The sequence below is a fragment of the Mustela nivalis genome (genome assembly GCF_964662115.1).
Source record: "Mustela nivalis genome assembly, chromosome: 6".
Lineage (NCBI taxonomy): Eukaryota > Metazoa > Chordata > Mammalia > Carnivora > Mustelidae > Mustela > Mustela nivalis.
The window spans coordinates 115,792,480-115,813,321 of record NC_139025.1 but is presented as its reverse complement, the minus strand read 5'-3'; the positions used below and the strand labels follow the sequence as shown (position 1 = coordinate 115,813,321).

Below are 20,842 nucleotides of genomic sequence, written 5' to 3'. Positions count from 1 at the left end.
TCAGTTCAGAGTATAGGGTTGCCAGATAAAATGTTGGATGCTCAGTTATATTTGCACTTCAGATAAACAACAAAGCTTTTTTTTTTTTTTTTTTTTTTTGCTGAATCTGGCAACATTAATGTCTTTTTTTTTTCTTTCCTATTTTTCTATTTTGGTTTTCCATTTAGAACTTAAGTGACAAAGAATCTTGTAATTTGGTGAGTTTTGTGTGTTAAAAGAAATCTTTTAAAAATAGATTTAATATGACCAAAATTGTCATATTAAAATTTGCATATTGTCATATTGCAAATTTTGTGTGAGAAAATATAGTTTAGGGTAGTTTTTAAATTTTGGTTACATCATGTTTCTATATATCTTTTCTTCAATTCTGTTATATTTGACAGAATAGGTTTTTTATTCTTTAAAAATTGAAGCTATTTTCAGGAAGGATGTCTGCACAAGCTCTTAGGTGGTTATTTTATCAACTCCCCTCTTTTCTACTTTCCTGAAATATTTTAAAATTTAGGTCACTATTGCCTGACCATATATGATAAAGATAATTCTGTGGCCCTTCATTCAAGGATTGTTATTTTTCAGATTTTTACTCTGGGGCTTGGAATATATTTGCATTCTTAGCATGGAAGAAGAGAAATGTATGAATGAAGATGTGACTGGCCACACACTCTCACTTGCTGAATTATAACCCCCTGATTTAGAGAGTCAGAAAGTAGATGTTAGCTCTGTAGTTGAGGGATGTGATTTCTTTACAGGTAAGTTTTAATACTAAGAAAAATCATGGTTCCATGAGCTTTAGTTTTAAGGTCTTTGACCAGAGTTGTGTCACTTTGTATTAGTAATTCAGTGTAAGAGATTTTACCTTCTGTCCTTGTGGTGTGGGCCAGGGTGAGACAGCTAAAAGAATAACAAGAATTGAACAATGTGCAGGTTTCAGGGTGGGGACATCTGGGTAGCACAGTCAGTTAAGCATCTGACTCTTGGTTTTCAGCTCAGGTCATGATCTTGGGGTCTGGGATCTAGCCCCCACTGAGCTCCATGCTTAGCATCGAGTCGCTTGAGATTCTATTCTCCTTCTTCCTCTGCCCCTCCTGCTTGTGATATCTCTCTTTCTCTCAGATAAAGAAATTTTTTAAAAAGTAGGTTCCAGGATGAATGATATTAAGTAGCATAAAGCGTGATCATGCATATTTATTTGAAATATATTTAAGGCAGTTTTAAGAGGTGTTCAAAATAATTCATGGTTTTTATGAAACTAGAAAATTAGTGTAGTTTAAATTTGATGTCTAAACTCAGTTGGAGACCGTGTTACAGATAAACTGATACTCTTTTCCCACTGTGAATGTAAAATAAATTTAAAAAATGTGTTAAAGATGTTATTTTGTGGGGCAGTGTAGTTGAATAGAGAAAGCACTGGATTTGGGAGTAGTCTTGAATTTCTATTTCCATTTTAGTTGCTATACTTTCCATTTTTAAGATTAGGTTAGTACTTAATCCATAGGGTTCTCATTAAATTAAATGATAATGTGTGGGAAAGTGCTTTATAAACCATATTGTAAAGTGGCATGTATGCATAGCTTTGAGTTATAGGGTTTTGTACTTTATAAAGTATTTACGCTTACTGCAGCTCTGGTGATTCATAGGAAATTGAAGAGGAAAATGAAATGCTAATGAGAAGAGCAATTATTTCAAGGTTGTTTTTTCTGACAAATGATGAGTGTATCTTAGAATGTGCATTTTGTTTTATTTATTTTATTTTATTTTTTTTAGAGGGCGGGGCAGAGAGAGAGGGAGAGAGAGAATCTGAAGCAGGGCTCCATACCCAGAATGGAGCCTGATGTGGGATTTATCTCACAACCCTGAGATCATGATCTGAGCTGAAATTAAGAGTTGGACGCTTAACTGACTGAGCCACCCAGGTGCCATTATGATGAAGATGATGATGATAATGATGATGTGTTTCACTGAATTATCCTCCCTCTCCTGGGGGAGGCTGATACTGAATTTCTGTAATCTTTGAAATGTGCTTCCCAGTCCTGCTGTCATTTCAGGTTAAATCTGGTTGTAGGGACATCCTGTTAACTCCCTATCCCCATTCCCTCCTTGCCCTAGATAGATGACAAAAAGTAAAGTCAAGAGTATTTTGTGTCCTCTTTCTTAACACATTTTTGTAACTCTCCTGGATGAGGTTCCTAGATGTTTTATCCTCCCTACACATTAAGAAAAAAAAAAATGTAATGCCCTAAATGTAATATAAAGGAGAACATAACTAATAATAAAATAGTTTGGTCCAAAATGAGGCAGTCTACTGTTTATATCCATATGTAGAAAAACCAAGAATATGACAGTTACAAAGGCAGACTGACGTAGTCTTGCTGTAAAGGTGACTCAAATACCACAGGTGGCACTGCTGTTGACAATGTCATTTTCTGAGAAGTTGAGCAACTTTTGGTAAAGTTCCAAATGAAACCAAGTCCAGTCTGTTCTCACTCTACATGGTAATTACATTCCTGGAAAATTGAGTGATGATTAAAATCATGTAAGAATGCTTTATGTGTTATATTTAAAAAAGAGTTAGGTTCTAGGCCCAGAACAAGTTTTTCATATTGAATGCCATTTGAAAGTTGTGTAGGAAGAGGGACAATTCTTTGTTGTTTAAGATGTTTCCTGTTTTGTGGGATGTTGAGAATCCCTGGACCTGGCTCACTAGAGGCGTGTTTTGCATGCTCTTTACCAAAAGAGACTATATTATGAATTTTGAAACCTAAGACATTTGGAGTCCTGATTTTTCGCAATTCTCTTTCTCTCTTTTTTAAGATGTACTTCTTTGAGAGAGAGAGCGTGCAGGAGCAGGGAGAGAGGCAGAGGGAGAAAAAAGGGGAGAAGCAAGACTCTCTACCTAGCAGGGAGCCCAATGTGGGACTTGATCCTAGGCCCTTGGGATCAAGACTTCCCATGTGCCCCTTGGCAGTTCTCTTAATCCCTGTTTCCTTATCTGTGAATTAGGTGAATACACACCTCATAGAGTAGTGTTAGAATGGGATTGCAAATGTAAATCACCTAGCGTTGTACCAGACACACATGTTTCTTTCACTATTACCCTTTCAGTTATCTTGGTTTACTTTTTAATCTGAAAGGAAGCTCTGTGTTTCTATCGTGAAATGATTATGAAATTTGAAATCCAATATGGGAGATATTGGTCCCTTTCTATTTTTAATAGAAGCAAGGAGGTAATTAAAATGAATTTTTTTGGTTAACGCACAATCCATCAATCATTTAAGGTCTTTGGAGTGTGATGCTAACACTAAACATGCTAATTTCAAATGATCAACCTCCTTAGTCTTTCAGGTTGTTTTTCAACTTTAGCATAGCGAGGATATTTTTAGCAATGCTGTCTATCTGTTTATTTATCTATCTATCTATTTATTTATTTATTTATTTGCAAGAGTGCATGGGATGGGGAGGAGCAGAAGGAGAGGGAGAAAGAAACCCAAGTACACACCTTACTGAGCACAGACCCCAATTTCGGTCCTGATTCCACAACTCTGAAATCATGACTATGTGAAAACCAAGAGTTGGATACTTAAATGACTTTGCCACCCCGATGCCCTGCAGTGCTATTTATTTTTGAAGTAACAACGGTAGAGTGGGTAATATTGGTAGTACTACAGTACTTTATTGCACCTTCAAAATTAGATTATGCCATAGTAGTGACATATATTTAGAGTTGTTGCTTGAGCTAGAAATTTAGCAACATGATTGTTACTAGTAAACTCACGTGTGTGCTTTTCTTCCAGTTCAGTGAAGGTTTTAAAAGTTCCACGTTTTCTTGGTTCTTTTAAAATGCTTTAAAGGCATATATGTCTTGCTGTACATCTTGTCTTCATACGTTAGCAGCAGAAAATTCTTTTCTTTTTAACTTTAGGCATTAAGACAGGGACCTAAATGATTAAGGCAATACAAGAAAGCATGTGCTTTATTCCTTTATTCCTGTCCTCAGAATTCTGTTGTTTGTCTCTTTTCCTCCACAGTATGATTTTGAGTCCTTTTTAATAGCTTTATGGTTTAATTGTGTAGTACCGTGTATATATGGTATATATTTAATTTTTTTAAGTCCTTTTTTCCCCCCTATTTTTTTGGTCTTAAACAAAATTTTTTTTTTAAAGATTTTATTTATTTATTTATTTATTTATTTGACAGAGAGAGATCACAAGTAGGCAGAGAGGCAGGCAGAGAGGGAGAGAGGAGGAAACAGGCTCCCCGCTGAGCAGAGAGCCCGATACGGGACTCGATCCCAGGACCCTGAGATCATGACCTGAGCCGAAGGCAGCGGCTCAACCCACTGAGCCACCCAGGCGCCCTATTTTTTTTGGTCTTAATTTTGGTCTTATCTGTACCTACCTGGCCTGTCCTTTCAGGTATCTTCCATTGTTTCTAGATAAACTTTTGATACTTCTAAATTCTTTGTCCTGTTTTACTTGGACCTTTTTGAGGTAGAGGGGTAGCAAATTCTACTTTGCCTGTCATATGCAAAGTTTAGTTGACTCATGTTTTTGAGCTGGAGTGTTTGCATATTGTGTTTTCTGGGTGTTTTTGCTCTTCCTAATAGCTGTTTAATGATTTTTATTGTATGATGGAGGTTTTCCTAACATGTTCTTAAAATGTTTTAAGGTCATAATGTCCGTATTTTTCAGAAATAGCACAGATAGTCTTTGAGGTCTAGTCACAAAGAAAATTAATTCCTTATACAACTGAGGACATCAAGGCAGAAAGAATTCTAGGCAGGTGGCTAGTAATGAATATTGATTATGAACTATAAGGTACTTACTGTGGACTGGTAAATTTTAGTGCTTCCCTGCAAAGCTACCACTTACTGTGGAGTGCACATGAAACATTCTGAAATGTCTGCCTATGGAGCATATAATTTGCTACCCAGGGGCAGGTAGACATTAAAATTCAATTATGCGGTGGGGGTGGTGCTAGCGGCAATCAGATTTTTCAGCTGTAGGATGAAAGGGTAAATTTTGATGTGTATTAAAGAAAAAACACTAGAGTATACAGAGTAATAGTTTTTACTTTAGGAACAACATTAAACTATAGTGAAAATTGCTGAGAAATTACCATTAGAAGTATGAGATGGCTAGCACGTGTATCTCAGTAACAGGTATGTGTGTTTTAGCAGCTTTAAAGTCAGAATGGGAAAGAATTTGAGTGGAATGTGTTTTTAAGACACATGTAGTGTCTTAGTGTCACCTTATCGTTATGAAACACTATCATTTCTGATGTAGGAAAGACGATGTTAGGGTTCGAAGCTGACAGGCAAGAAAGAATTCTTTTTTTTTTTTTTTTAAAGATTTTATTTATTTATTTGACAGACGAAGATCACAAGTAGTCAGAGAAGCAGGCAGAGAGAGAGAAAGGGAAGCAGGCTCCCCCCCCCGCTGAGCAGAGAACCCCATGGGGGACTTGATCCCAGAACCCTGGGATCATAACCTGAGCCGAAGGCAGAGACTTTAACCCACTGAGCCACCCAGGCTCCCTAAGAAAGAATTCTTGAGACGTTTTTGGTGCAAAAAGGTGATTTTATTAAAGCACGGGGACAGGACCCATGGGCAGAAAGAGCTTCACCGAGGTCATGAGGAATAGTTCATTATACACTTTCAAGTTGTGGGGGGGTGGTGGTTAGAGATAGCATAGGTCTCTAAGGAATTTTGGAAGCAAGGTTTCCAGGACCTTGAGACAGCTAGCTGTTTTTGGGAAAAGGTAATTTATTACCGTCCAGTAAAACCTTAATCATGAGACCCTTCAGATATATATCGGTGGGCCACATGCTTGGGGGATGATTGCCAAAACCTGTCTTGGGTGGTTTAGAGATAAAGGATGTTTCCAAAGGAATTTTTATACAATGAAGTAGACTTAGAGGATCCTGGTGGGTGTGGGGGTTGGGCTAGGATTGCCTTTTGCCTTTAGCAAAGTATTAACATTGAGGCAGTTGAGTCTCTAGAGGGCTGTCACTCTGTCTGTTTCAAGGACTTGTCAATGGGCTATAGATAGTAAGGAAATTGGTAATTTTTCTTCTCCCTTTGCTTTCCACTTCACTTTTGTCACTGAAACAGCTCAAGAATTGCATCAAGTCTTAAATTCTCAAAATACACCATTGGAAAAACTTTGGCAGGCCCAGTAGTACCAGGTGAGCCTGAAATAACCAAATACATAAACTTGTCAGCCGTATAATGAAGCCATATGAAGCCATAAAATGAAGTTTTCATCAGGTTGAATTTTCAAAGGATAGATATAACTTTCTATAGGAAGGAATATTAGCAGACAGGATAAATCTTCCTGCCTGGGATAGTTTGTTAACCATTTTGACATGGAATTATTTAAGTTTTTGGAAAAAGGGGAAGTTACTGGATTAAAAAAATTATGAAAGGACTTGCTTACATGGTAGTTTCGAATAATACCTGGGTGTAAAAGATAAAATGTTAAAGTTCCTCCTTTTATGCCATGATTCCCACTCCCCAGAAACAAGCACCGTTAGTAGTCTGTTGTATACTCTTTCAAAGCTTGTTTTATGTAGACATAATTTATAGACTGTAAAGCTCTAGTAGTATTAATTATGATGTAATTTATCTTGGTATTTATAGCTTTCCTTTTTTGAATATGGCAATTGGAGTGACAGATATTCTCATTTATTCAAGTATATTTGGAGTCTTTAGAATACATATGTTGTTACTCAGTGTCACTGAAGGGAATTATTCTGATAATGACTGAATCTTTATATTGAACCTGGTCCGCTTAGAGAGCCTTTCTCATTCCAAACAGGGAAAAAACCTTTGTTAAATGAAAAGGAATGATATATTACTCTATTTTTATCCTGAGACATATTTTTGTCAGAAACCTTGAATGTTCATACATGTAATATTGTAGCCATGTGGATAATTCCTGGGACAACTCTGCTAATTTTTAATGGAAGCATTCTGGATTTAATTTTGCTGTCCTTTTCAAGAGAAGCAGCAATATTTTGCTGGTGTTTGGGAGACTAGGTAAGTAAATAACCTGATCTTCCACCTCATTATGGAGGTGAGGGTACTAGGTAATCATGGACTTAGGAGGTACTGAAGACCTGAAACGAGATGATCAGAGTACAAATAAGTAATTGTGAAAGGAGGAAAAAAAAGATTTGGATTGTCAGCTGGATTTTGGGATTTCTTGAGCAATCAAATAGAGAGCAGATTTTATTGGATAGGATTTTAGTGAACAGGATTCAGAATATTTGGATTGTAGTAAGGGCACTGCAACTGAAGTAGAACCTCTTTGGACCATGGTATATGTTAAGTGTCAGTCTGGGTCAAGAATTAGATTTTTCAACTCTTAGCGGCTGAAAAAATTTTTTCTTTATATTTAAAAATAAATTTGTTAATGAGATAAAAGTAGAGCTGTTTAGGAGGGGAGGGAATCTCCTAATTATTTCAAAAACTCCTTAGGGTTGGAGGAGTACAATTTTAAAATTGATTGATATGGGTGACCTGTTTTGTGGACCCACTACTGAAACAACAAAAAAAATTTTTTTTTTTTTTTCCACAAGGTATCTTACCTTTGGTCCACGATCTTCTTGCTTAGTCTTGATAGTTGCCTGGGAGCAGTCCTGTGGATACTTTACAGTCATGATTACTAATAGATTTGTCCATAGTTGACAGAAGACCAGAAGAAATGATCTCTTTAAGGTAGAATCTATAAAATAGGGCAAAGATAATCATCCTATCACTTGGTAAAATAATTTTTATTGCAAGATTTGTCAGACTCTTCATGAGAAAGACCTGCTTGTCACTTGCCTTGAGTTTTGAAATCTGAGAATATGCACAAGAATAGGAGTGCAGAGGTATGCTGTTAAGTCCCTGCCTGGTAAAGGACTGAAAGTGCTGTTAGTTTTCATCCTTCTGTGGGAGGAAGATCTTCAGGATGTGTGGTTTTAGCAACCACCTTGGGGATCCGCCAGTAGGAACTAGAAATCTACTAAGTTCCAGTGTACTAGTTAGGAACACCAACTTAAAACAATAGGCTACAGTTAGTAATGCCGAATACTTTTTAAATTTATAGACCCATATAGAATTTCCATATAGTTAACTTAGATAATTGGAGATGGTTGTAAATTGACAAAGGCCTGAACTGGGAACATTGACAAGGGAGAAGTAGAATACACTGTGTGGTAGTCATTCTAAGGTAAAATGTTTTTGGATTATGTAATGTATATAGAAAAATATATGTAGAAAAATAGTGTAGTGTTTTGAACTCTGGAATCTTAACTGCCAAGGTATGCATCCTGCTTCTGCATATCTGTAGAATGGCAACAAGGACCTTAAGCAGTAGACTGTATTTTAATGAAGTGAGTTAGATTATATAATATACTTTGCACCATGCTTGACACATATAAATGATCAGTAAAGGTTAGGTGCTGTTATAATGAATATGTTTTCAGAGACATTTATCTGTTAGTAATCTTCTCGGATTTTTTTTATTTTTATTTTTTTAAAGAATAGTTAGAAAATGTCCTACTTTCTGCCCTTCCCACACAAAGGATTTTCTTAAAGGTTATCTTTTCAAAGAAGAAATTTCTAGTCTGTTTGTTTTTGATTCAGGGAGGTTTACAGGGAAATCTGAATTTCCTTCTCTTTTGGAATGGATGAAGGGCGGCCTCATTACCTAATTTGGAAAAGAATGGGAAAGTTGCATTCCCATTGTAAAGTAAAATCTTAAATCAAAATCTGTTTTTTATTTTTTCAAATAAAAAAATCTATTTAAATTCAATTTTTATTCCTTGTTTGTTAGTATTAATGAATACACTGGCAAGAAAACAGACTGACATTAGGGATTTGATTTTTTAAATAAAAGTAGCTTCTAGGGCATCTATGGTAAATTCAAATATACCATAGTCTAGTTTTCTAGAATTTATGATTCTGTCGATATTCAGAAAGATAACACTGGTATTCTGAAAAACCACTCATCTAAGAGATATGGTCTCTTTTGTTATGCTGTTCATTATCAGACTAATTACTAGCACATTTTAAGTTGTTAATAGGTTGAAATTAATGACAGGATTTGATCCTTAATCCTCAGTTAATGAGAATTTTATTTCTTAACATTCTTTTAACAAATATTATTGACTGTTATATGTGCAGCAAGGCATTATGGGAATACAAAATTAGAGGCCTGTTCTGGTTTCCAAACAGGTCACAATCTAGGGGTGCCTGGGTGGCTCAGTTGGTAAAGCATCTGCCTTCGGCTCAGGTCGTGATCCCAGGGTCCTGGGATTGAGCCCCTCATCAGGCTCCCTGCGCAGCAGAGAGTCTGCCCCTCCCCCTGCTTGAGTTCCCTTTTTTGCTGCCTCTCTCCCTGTCAAATAAAATCTTTAAAAAAAATCGCAATCTATTAAAATATACTGTATATCACAAGCACAGTACTGCCTTATGCATCTTCATGGATTCATAGAATACTGCATTTCAGTTTATTATATGTAAATTTATGGAATATTAGCTGTTATATCACAAAAGGCCATAGAAATCCTCTATTCCAGTTATGATTGTACACACAAGGAAACTGAGGTTTCAGATTAAACCTATATATTATTAAATAGAAAAATTTCTGTACATTATTATACTTTCCTTAAAAATTACAATTTAAATTGGTATGTCTATTGGTTTATTACCATGAAGTTTGGTATTCATTTCTGAAACACCATCAGAAAGTACCTGATAATACATTTTAGAGAATTAATTCTAGCCTATATAATCTTGGCCTGTTTTGTACCAGAGTTGATAATTTTACTAGATATGATAATACTTTCAGACTACCAAGTAGGGAATTACCTTTTGCAAATATTAGGGTTCACTGATCTTTGTATACTGTCATTTGAAACCAATGCAGTAGGGCTTGAATAAGGATGCATACTTTATAGTAAGGCAAGAGATTCTGGTTAGTGGGAAATTTATCTTAGCCAAGGGTAGTATAGATACCAAATACTATTGAATATAGGAGAGTAGGTTTGAGGACATACCAGTTTTGATAGAAGAGAAAAAAAAAAAACCTAGAAATTTGGAGGTGCTTTGTAGGACTGGACATACTTGATTCTGAGACGGTGTTTTAACAGTGTTTGGAAAATTATTGCTCAAGGTTCTTGGGAAAAGTTTGTGAATCACAAATATACTGTATATAATGGATTGAAAGTGAATTGACCTGGAGTTTTATTGTGGGATAGCTCCATTATAAGTGCTTGATTTTATACTGTGCAACTTCCAGGTTCCCCATTAGTGGTGCCTATTTTCCTCTTATGATTATTCACAGCATCCCTTTCACTCTTAAAAGTGTTCTGGTTTACTTGATGATTTTTTCTTTTCTTTCTTTCTCTCTCTTTTTTTTTTTTTTTTTTTTTGAGTAGACTCCACACCCAGCATTGAGTCCAACGCAGGGCTTGAACTCAACGACCCTGAGATCAAGACCTGAGCTGAGATCAAGAGTCAGATGCTCTACTGACTAAGCCACCGGTCACCCCAAAGTGTCCTGATTTACATAATAAATTATGTGGTTGTGTTACCCATAAGTGTAGTATCTGCCTTTGGGTACTTAATATGATGAAGGTATATGAAATGTCTTCCTATGTTGGATAATGTGTTTTTCCTTCAGCTGAGAGATTTATGTTTAGTGGAGTTATGAGGGCATTGGTAAAAAGAGTCTCGTGGGAAGTGTGGGTGATCTCAAGGTTTAAGATGATTTGTAGGCTAGAAAAGAGCTCTGTGTTTTCTGTTCCTGCATCATAAACACAAGATGGGTGGATATGACTTTGCTTGTCTGGGTTAACCTAAATTCTCATTGCTGAAGGAGTTTTGCATTAATGTGTCATTAAAAAAAATATCTGCAGTCGGGCATGTGGGTGGCTCAGTAAGTTGAACATCCAACTCTTGGTTTCGACTCAGGTCATGATCTCGTCATGGGTTGTGGGATTGATCCCCGCATCAGGCTCCACACTCAGTGGGGAGTCTGCTTGAAGAGTGTCTCTGCTCCTTCCCCTATTTGAGCATGTGTGTGTGTGTGTATGTTCACGTGTGCTTGCTCTCTCTCTCAAATCTTTAAAAAAAATATGTCTGCAGTCAGGTACTAAATGCAAAGAGCAAGTAAATCTTAGTACATGATTGTTAAGTATTTTTCAGTTGGTGTATTTAATTATTTTTAATGGACTTCTTTTTTTTTTAATTTTTTTTTTTTTATAAACATATATTTTTATCCCCAGGGGTACAGGTCTGTGAATCGCCAGGTTTACACACTTCACAGCACTCACCAAAGCACATACCCTCCCCAATGTCCATAACCCCACCCCCCTTCTCCCAACCCCCCTCCCCCCAGCAACCCTCAGTTTGTTTTGTGAGATTAAGAGTCATTTATGGTTTGTCTCCCTCCCAATCCCATCTTGTTTCATTTATTCTTCTCCTACCCACTTAAGCCCCCATGTTGCATCACCACTTCCTCATATCAGGGAGATCATATGATAGTTGTATTTCTCTGCTTGACTTATTTCACTTATTTCACTAAGCATGACACACTCTAGTTCCATCCATGTTGTCGCAAATGGCAAGATTTCATTTCTTTTGATGACTGCATAGTATTCCATTGTGTATATATACCACATCTTCTTGATCCATTCATCTGTTGATGGACATCTAAGTTCTTTCCATAGTTTGGCTATTGTGAACATTGCTGCTGTAAACATTCGGGTGCATGTGCCCCTTCGGATCACTACGTTTGTATCTTTAGGGTAAATACCCAGTAGTGCAATTGCTGGGTCATCGGGCAGTTCTATTTTCAACATTTTGAGGAACCTCCATGCTGTTTTCCAGAGTGGTTGCACCAGCTTGCATTCCTACCAACAGTGTAGTAGGGTTCCCCTTTCTCCTCATCCTTGCCAGCATCTGTCATTTCCTTACTTGTTGACTTTAGCCATTCTGACTGGTGTCCTTACTTGTTGACTTTAGCCATTCTGACTGGTGTGAGGTGATATCTCATTGTGGTTTTGATTTGTATTTCCCTGATACCGAGTGATATGGAGCACTTTTTCATGTGTCTGTTGGCCATCTAGATGTCTTCTTTGCAGAAATGTCTGTTCATGTCCTCTGCCTAATGGACTTCTTTTTTAGGGCAGTTTGGGTTCATAGCATAGCTAAGAAAAAGTACTGAGAATTAACTGTATATCCCCTGTCCCACCCACACATACAGTCTTCTCTAGAACACCATTCCTATTGGAGTGGTACATTTGTTACAATTAGTGAACTCACAGTGATACCACATTATCACCCAAAGTCTATAGTTTGCATTAGAGTTCCTTCTCAGTGTTGTACATTCTAAGAGTCTGGGCACATGTAAATGATCTGTATCCACCATTATAGTGTCATAGAGAATAGTTTCACAGCCCTAAAAATCCTGTGTTCCACCTATTCATTCTTTCTTTCCCTTCCCCTTAGCTCCTGTTAGCTACTTTATACTATCTCCATAGCTTAGACTTTGCTAGAGTGTCATGTAGTTGGATCACATAATATGTAAGCTTTTCAGATTGGCTTTTTTATTTAGTAATATGCATTTAAGTTTCCTCTGTGTCTTTTTATGGCTTGATTGCTTATTTCTTTTTAACACTGAATAATATTTCATTGTCTGGAGTCTATGTAATTTTAAGAAAGTATTCTTGATAGTCTCTTTCTGAATAGGCTTAGTAAGTTCCACAGGTAGGATCTTCATTCTTCTAACAGCAGATTAAATGTATGTTAAATTCCCATTTAATGGAGGTGAAATTGTGTGTTGCTTTCAGAATCATTTGCCCTCTGGCTCCCCCTTTACCATTTAAACATAATATATTGCCTCTTTTGGAGATGCAACTGAAATTCCAGGAATGAACAGTAACTATGTAAATTGTTGAGAATTTGGAGAGAAATACAGATCTCCATGAAGTATGTAATACCAAATATTCCTTAGATCCTGTTGTTTAATCCCACCATATAAACAATTATGCCATCATTATGACTTAAGTAGTGGGGAAGCTTGCAACTCCAGTACATGGTCAATATGGTTAATAGGTAGAGTCAAATTTATCTCCTTTCATAACTCATTTTAAAAATTCAGAATAAGGCTCATAGTTTTATTGAACATCCTCAGTTTTTAAATTGAGAGACTGTTGAAGCCTAGATGGAGGAAGGAAATTCCCCATTCCATGCATTTGTCAAAGTGGAGACTCTCTTAGTCATTTGCTTATGTATTACTGTCCTTATTTTCCAAATTCATATCTGGTTAATCTTTATAGAAAGATTGAAGAGATCCGTAAGGTGAGAAAAAGAACATAAAGTTTGCAGTATGTCATGGAAACAGGAGCTGCATTCCTGTTGATTTTCTACCCCCCCCCCCGCCCCCACATTTACTTGTTCTGTGGCGTACTGGTTTTGTTTGTTTCTAGTACTTTGCTGCCGAATTGGAGGGTGAGAGTTGGTTCAGTCTTGGGCATTAGGCTGAGATTCCATACGTTTTTCCTTTTCAAAAATTGAGAAAATTTGGTTGGGATTAAGTATAAGCTTCTTCGCAAGAAAAAAATGTTTCCCAAAATAATCTTTGGAACCAAATGGTGCTGTTTTTATGAAAGGTTAAGGATTTGTTGTAAAGATGAATAGTATTAGGCACTGTACTCAAAGTCTGATGCTGCTTTGGGAGCTTCTAGTATGGATTCTAGGCCTTGTATCTCAGTCATTAACAGCAAGAACATGAGAAGACCCTTCTTTTAAATCTTCTAAAGCAGAATAATAAATTATTTACCTGACCTTATTGGAAGTGTTGTCCAGATAAAGGAAGGGAATTAATTCCTGTTTTGGTGTATTTTGTCCTACCAAAAGTGCATTGCATTCAGTGGTGAATCATTTGGAAAAAAGTGTAATTATGTAGAAAGTTCCATTCTCAGTTCCTTTTTCATCCTCCCTGAGTGATCTCATCTCCTCCCTTGGCTTCAACTTCCATCTAAGCTGATAATTCCCAAGTGCATATTTCCAGCCTCCACCTCTCTCCTGAATAACAGATCCATATTTTTAACTACCTCTGAACATATTACCAGCATAGCTTATCCTGTATGTGCCTTCAAAGCCAACTCTCAGTTCACCTTCCTTTATTCCACTTACAGTATCCCTCTTCATCTGTGGTCAACAATTTAAGTTGATTAATTCCCCTAAACATTTCTCAAATCCATCACCTTTTCATCATTTCTGCATCTACAATTACTTATTTCAGACTCATTTTTAATTTGGACTATCAGAGGAGTTTTTTAGCTCCTTTCTTCTGATCTGTCCTTCGTACTGCCACCAGTCAGATCGGTCACACTGCTTGTTCTATAGAAAGAAGCCCAGGCTGCTTAGACTGCAGGATGCTTGTCATTCTCCTTAAATTGTGAGGTCTTGAGTTTATAAAGTGTCTTCTTTTTCTGAGTAACATGAGTACTTAGAAGGTGTTTGGTATATAAAAACACTAAAAAAATGTGGATTTTTTTTTTTTTCCCCAGCTGTATCTAGAATCATTCTGCCATTTCTCAACCCTGTGCTCATAACTGTTTACTCTGGCCTAGAGCAAGACCGTCTCCTCTCTCCCCACCACTGACAAGGCTAAACTTAGATTTCATGCATAAGTTTTTTATGCATCTATCAGCTACAGCAAAATTAGCTATTTCTTACATGTTCCTGTTGTCTTTTGTATACATCTGTTGTGGAAGTAGCCATTGTCACTCGTATTGTATTTTGATTATTTTTCTGTGTCGTCTTCAAGGTTGAGCTCTCTTTTGGAACAAAGTTTATTTTAATTATCCCTGTGTACAGTTTTTAGTAAATAGGCCCTCAAAAAATGGTAAATTGAATTAAAAGCATGCTTACAACTTATAGATTGAGAACTAGAACAAAGACCAGATAAAAGCCATTATTGCGAAGTCATAGAAGTCATAGTTTATGTGCTGCTGAAGGGAGCATAAATCCTAGTGAGTGATACAGTTTTTAGCAACCATTTTTGCCACATTTGCTCTTTTGATTATGAATCCGACTCAACTTGTAGAGAGTATTACTTGGTTTCAGAAACATCTGTGTGGCCCATATTTCCCTTCTATTTGAAAAAGCCAAAAAATTGATCAGTTTCACACTGACATTGTCAAAGTGTTGTCTGTGATCCAACAATACCAGTATCACCTGAGAACTTGTTAGAAATGCACATTCCCAGGCCTTGCTTCAGACCTATTGAATCAGAATCTTGGGATGGGGCCTAGCAGTCTGTGTTTTAACAGATGATTCTGATGCATAATAAGATTTAAGAATAGCTGCTCTAGGATTCTGCCATCTAAGAAAAGTTTTGCTTTTGACATATAATAACAAAGTTTCTAGTGTGGTTTCCACTATAAGCTATTTATGCTTTGGAAATAATTCCTCAGAAGAGAAGACTGGGACTATATTACCTAACATTCTGGGATGTGATTCAAAGATTGAATATCCCTATGTGCAGACTATTTGACTCTGGTTTCTGGGAATGGCTGTTTAAAACGGGGCGGGTTTCCTACCTCTCAGTTAAAATCTCTTCTAGATTTTATTCAGACTGTCAGCTTGCACTGGTTATGTTAATGGTCATTCTTATGGGGGATATATGATGATGAAGGAATGAGATGAGGTCAACCCTCTTGGGTCCCCTCCCTCTTTGGGAGCTTTGTACTGTAGCTCAATAAACTTTGCTTTGCTGCCCACCACCAAAAGAGAGAGAGAGAGAGAGAGAGATATGAATTGTATCATCTTCTAAAGAATGAGCTGAAATATGTTATGTTTAATGTTTAAATCCTGATTGGATTATTGTCAAGGACAGAAAGTGAGTTTGTTATCAAAAGTTATACTGAATCTAGGGGTGCCTAGATTCACGTGGCTCAGTCATTGAGTGTCTCTGACTCTTGGTTTCAGCTCAGGTCATGATCTTAGGGCCCTGAGATCCAGCCCTATGTTGGACTATGTACTTGATGGGGAGTCTCCTTGAGATTCTGTCTCACTTTCCTCCTGCTTGTGTGCTTGTTCTCTCTCTCTCTCTCTAGAATAAATTTTTTTAAAATGTTATATTGAATCTATAGGCAAATGAATTTCACAGAAAAAGTAATTAGTGAAGGTCAGCTTTTCATTAGTAATTATCCATGGCTGTGAGATTTGTTTCTTTAATTGGAGTATTCAGCCTTTCTAGCATATTGATTTCATTTTGCCTTTTGTTGTTGTCATTGTTTTTGAAGATTTTATTTATTTATTTGACAGAAAGAGACACAGTGAGAGAGGGAACACAAGCAGGGGGAGTGGAGAAGGGAGAAGCTGGCTTCCTGCCCAGCAGGAAGCAGCATGCAGGGCCTGATCCCAGGACTCTGGGATCATGACCTGAGCCAAAGGCAGACGCTTAACAACTGAGCACCCAGGTGCCCCTATTTTGCTTTTAATAAATCCTAACTGGAGGGTCAACTGCGGCATGCTCTGTAACTGTTTCCCTCCCAACACACACAAAAAAGTTGGTTTTGGCCTCACAGTTCCATTTGGGTGTAGTTCTAGACTGGCCCATAGCTATTTTTGACCGTCTACTGGAATAGCAGAATTTGTTTTAAATTTTATTTATTTATTTGACAGAGATCACAAGTAGGCAGAGAAGAGGAAGCAGGCTCCCTGCTGAGCAGAGAGCCCAATTTGGAGCTCCATCCCAGGATCCTGGGATCATGACCTGAGCTGAAGGCAGAAGCTTTAACCCACTAAGCCACCCAGGCGCCCCAGAATAGCAGAGTTTTTATGAGCATTAAATGTATAAATGTATAAACCAGACCTTTTATTAAGAACACCATTTGAGATATAGCTGATTTTGTATGCGTTTGTCTATTTCCTTTGGATGAGACATCCTTGGTTTTTAATGGCTAGCAAAACTTGCTCTTTTCCTTTGTGTACTAGCAGCTTGAGTACTATTTGTGGAGTTATGTAGATTTCCTAAAGCTTCCTAAAAAACTAGCTTGATAGCTGTTTGTGGCTATTTCGTTTTTTCCCCTTGGACACATCTTAGTTTTTAAATCTAAGGTTATAGTCATTTTGATATCACAGTCAAAATGAGACCTGATCAGTTATATTCAACCTCACATTCTTTGTTCAAGATTAAATTAAAATGCCTCTTACCTTCTTGGAGTGAGGAGGAAATGTTGTTCGTCTCAAGGAGTGTCTTTAATAATGAAGCTATTTATTTGATGTCTGTAAAAGACTTAAGTGGCCAGGATTTTCTAATAAATAACATATAAGCAGAGCCTTCAATCTGTTAGAACCCTTTTGAGGACATTCAGGGTCCTAGGCTGGTGTTACTGAGCCCCCTGGAGCATGTTACATATACATGAAATATAAGTGGGGACCAGAATTCTAAATTTTATTATTAATTGCTGGCAACTCTACCTGATTTAAGGTCACTTTCTATTTGAAACATTCTTAAATTCTTTGAGGCAGTGGTTTTCAGTGCTTTTATTCCTTTGGAAAATTGAAAAATGAAGAAAAAGTGCAGTAGACAACCCCTCCCCCCATGGGTGAGTCTTAGAACACCCAGAGCTGATTTAAGTCATCCTTGATTACAGACTAGAACGCGTGCACAAAATGAGCACCTATATTATTACATTTATAGCCGTATAAGTTGCAAAGTAATTTTCTATACCATTGTTTATGTGAATTTCACCATGACCTTATGAAGGAGTTAGGGATTATTATCCCCAGTTTTCAGATGAGATTGAGGTTGAAGAAGTTGAAGAATTCAGCCTAGATGTAAACTGTGCCTCATTTCCCTGAAAGCTGGTCAGCTCTCAGCTTACTAGAAAGATCCTTATTTGTTGACTCATTCAGTAGCAATACAATTGAGACACAGATGTCTAACTTGGAGGCCTGGGACACCCCTGTATTGTATGCAAAATTTTGTTTGTATTTTCTGGGATGAGAGAAGCCCATGGTTTCTTTTTATCATACTTCTACTTTCTTTCTTTCTTTTTTTTTGGTCACTGACTTTTAGACCCATGGATCTAGGTAGATGATTATTTAGCCTGTCAATGGTAATTGATAACAGGACTGAATGGAAATCCTTGTTGAAGATTAGTCACATCTGATGTATCCCTTCTCTGTCCTAAAATAACATTTGCATAGAGCTTTATAGTTTGCAGAGCTTTCCCACATAAACCATGTGACCTACAACTATCCCATAAAGAAGATAGCATCTTTCCTGTTTGAAGAAACTGCTCAGTGTTAAAAGAATTTAAGGTGTGGAGGTACTGACTCAAAATCTAACACTGTTAGGAAATTAAGCTTAATCTGACATGGTCCAAAATCCTGTAACTACCATTTTATCTTACATTTTGTGAATTTGTAGTTTGGCCTGGCCAGTGTGCAGTATCTTCCCATATTTCATTGGTAAATAGCTTGATTTGTAATCTGTGGGGTTATTCTTTTTTTTTTTTTTTTTTTTTTTAAGGAGAATCTTATACTGCCTCTTTTGTATTCTCATTACTCTTGGGCTTTCCACAGTGTTCATAATTATCTGATTCGATGGTTTATAACTCTAGTAACATTTCAAATTCCTTGAGTCCACACTGCTACTATCATTCCCCCCATTCTAGTTTCCCTTCTTTTTCATTGTGTTCTACAGTCTACTTCTATTCTGGTTCTAAATTTATTTTAGAGGTTAATTTTTTGTTGTTTCTTGAAGTTGGATTCTAATTTAGAACTCATTTTGATGTAACATTTCTGCTTCCCAGCCTGTTGTGGGGCAGTGCTGAAGGCTTCTGCATGTGGCCTGTTCAGCATTACTTCTATGGAGACATGTAATGATAGGTAACATTATTGAGTGCTTACTATGTGCCAGGCACTGTTCTAAGCTGTATTATTTCATTTAATCCTTGCAATAACACTCTGAGGTTGCTACTACTATTAGCCTTTTTCTACAGATTAGGAGAAGCTCAGAGAGGTTAGGTCACTTGCCTGAGGTCACATAGTTAGTGATTGCACCTCCAGACAATCTGATTTTAGAGTTTGCTGCTTTTAATCACTAAACTACATAGTCTCCTTCAAACTGGATTGTCCTGTTTCTCCAAAACAGAAGGCGGGCTAAAATGCTGAGCAGATATCTTTAGCCATTTGAATGGTACACTTTCTAAATAGAGGGTGGGCCCTGGCATAGAAACTAGTGATGGGGACAGTCCTAAACCTTTGTCATGTCTGCCTGATTGAGGTAACTGTGGAAGGAATGGGTTTAATTTGGGTTTGTAATTGCTGCCATTTCTTCCTACAGATCAGACTAATCTGTGAGTGAGATCAGACCCAGATACTTCCTGCTGCAGAAAATGAGGTTATCCCATTTTCATCCACTCCCAGGGCCTCAGGCCTGCCTTACCCTTGATGGTTACACACAGAATAAGTGCATATGGATTTATGACCTAGCTTTGTTGTTAAGGAATAACGATAATAATTCTTAAGTTAACAGTAAGGATAGGCAAGATGTGGGGCGACTGGGTGGCTCCATCAGTTAAGCATCGGCCTTCAGCTCAGGTCATGATCCCAGGGGTCTGGGATTGAATCCTGAGTTGGGCTCCCTGCTCAGCAGAGAATCTGCTTCTCCTTTTCTCTTTCCCTCTGTCTCTCCCCAGCTCGTGCTCACTCTCTGTCAAATAAATAAACAAAAATCTTTTTAAAAAAAGGAAAGAAAAAAGGGTAGGCAAGATGTGTACATACAACTTGTATATACAGCCTTATAGCAGTTCATAGTTGTTTAAACAGATTTGAAATACTATGCCGATAACCACAGTTAGAGATCAGCTTGTCTTGCTCAGTCTTTCTTCTTTTTGATGTGTATGATATGAGAGTGTGTTTGAGGGTAAGATGGGGGAGAGAAATGCTCTTTTCTCCTCGGCTGTCATTTTCTCTTTATTATGTGGCATAAAGGAGTCAGCAGCATGAGCCACTCACAGGGAATTAGTAGTAAACAAGGGCTTGAAGGGAACAACTGTTTATTTTTTTCATTTTTTTTTTTAAGATTTTATTTATTTATTTGACAGAGAGAGATCACAAGTAGACGGAGAGAGGGGCAGGCAGAGAGAGAGAGAGAGAGAGGGAAGGGAACAACTGTTTAAAAAAAATAAATAAAAGTTGACAAAAGCAGGTTAGATTTAAAAGCCTGGCCTTGGCAGTAGTCAGCTGAGAGAGAGAGAGGGAGAGAAGTTAGTCTTATTACCTGTTCAGAGATTGCCCTGGAGGTAAGTGAGAATTTTAGCTGTAAAAATCAGTGGTGGTCTCAGGTCCTATGTGGGACTAGGTTAGCTTTTTTGCTTCCTTAGGGCATACGTAAAAGCAGTTTTCTTGGGATTGGGCTCAACTTGCTCTTCTGTGTTCCCTTTTTCTTCTCACCCGCTGCTACATATCTACACATCCAGTTTTTCTGCCAGAGAGCTCCTCCTTTTCTCCGGCTGCTAGCCCCAGCTGTCATCTTCGCTTCCCATCCCCCATCCCCAGTTAAGCAATTTTACATTACTGCTTTCCTGGTTTTACTGTCTTCATTTTTTTATACTGTGCTTGCTGTCCTCCTCCAACCCCAGCTTCTAGTCTCTCCCTTCCCCCAAACCTGTGACCACCTCTCAGCTTCCTTTATCAGTGTTGAACTGAATGAGCTTTGTTAGTCCTTCCTCAAACTTGTTTGAGATCTGAGCCCCATTATATGTTACAGTGGGAAGAGATGATGGTGGGTAAGGGGTTTTTCAGAAATTTTGGCTTTTTCCAAA

The 20,842-nt window shown here is 37.4% G+C and overlaps 1 protein-coding gene and 1 long non-coding RNA gene across 4 annotated transcripts in view; one reads left to right on the top strand and one right to left on the bottom strand.

The window, feature by feature from the left end:
* Positions 1-20,842, top strand: part of NPTN (neuroplastin) — a 70,395-nt gene that overhangs the window by 10,192 nt on the left and 39,361 nt on the right. The window lies entirely within an intron of this gene.
* On the bottom strand, positions 3,484-20,762 carry LOC309867230. The gene is made up of 3 exons (XR_014313050.1): positions 17,220-20,762; positions 7,589-7,725; positions 3,484-3,935 (listed from the first exon to the last, which is right to left on the bottom strand). It is a non-coding gene; the product is annotated as an uncharacterized lncRNA (long non-coding RNA).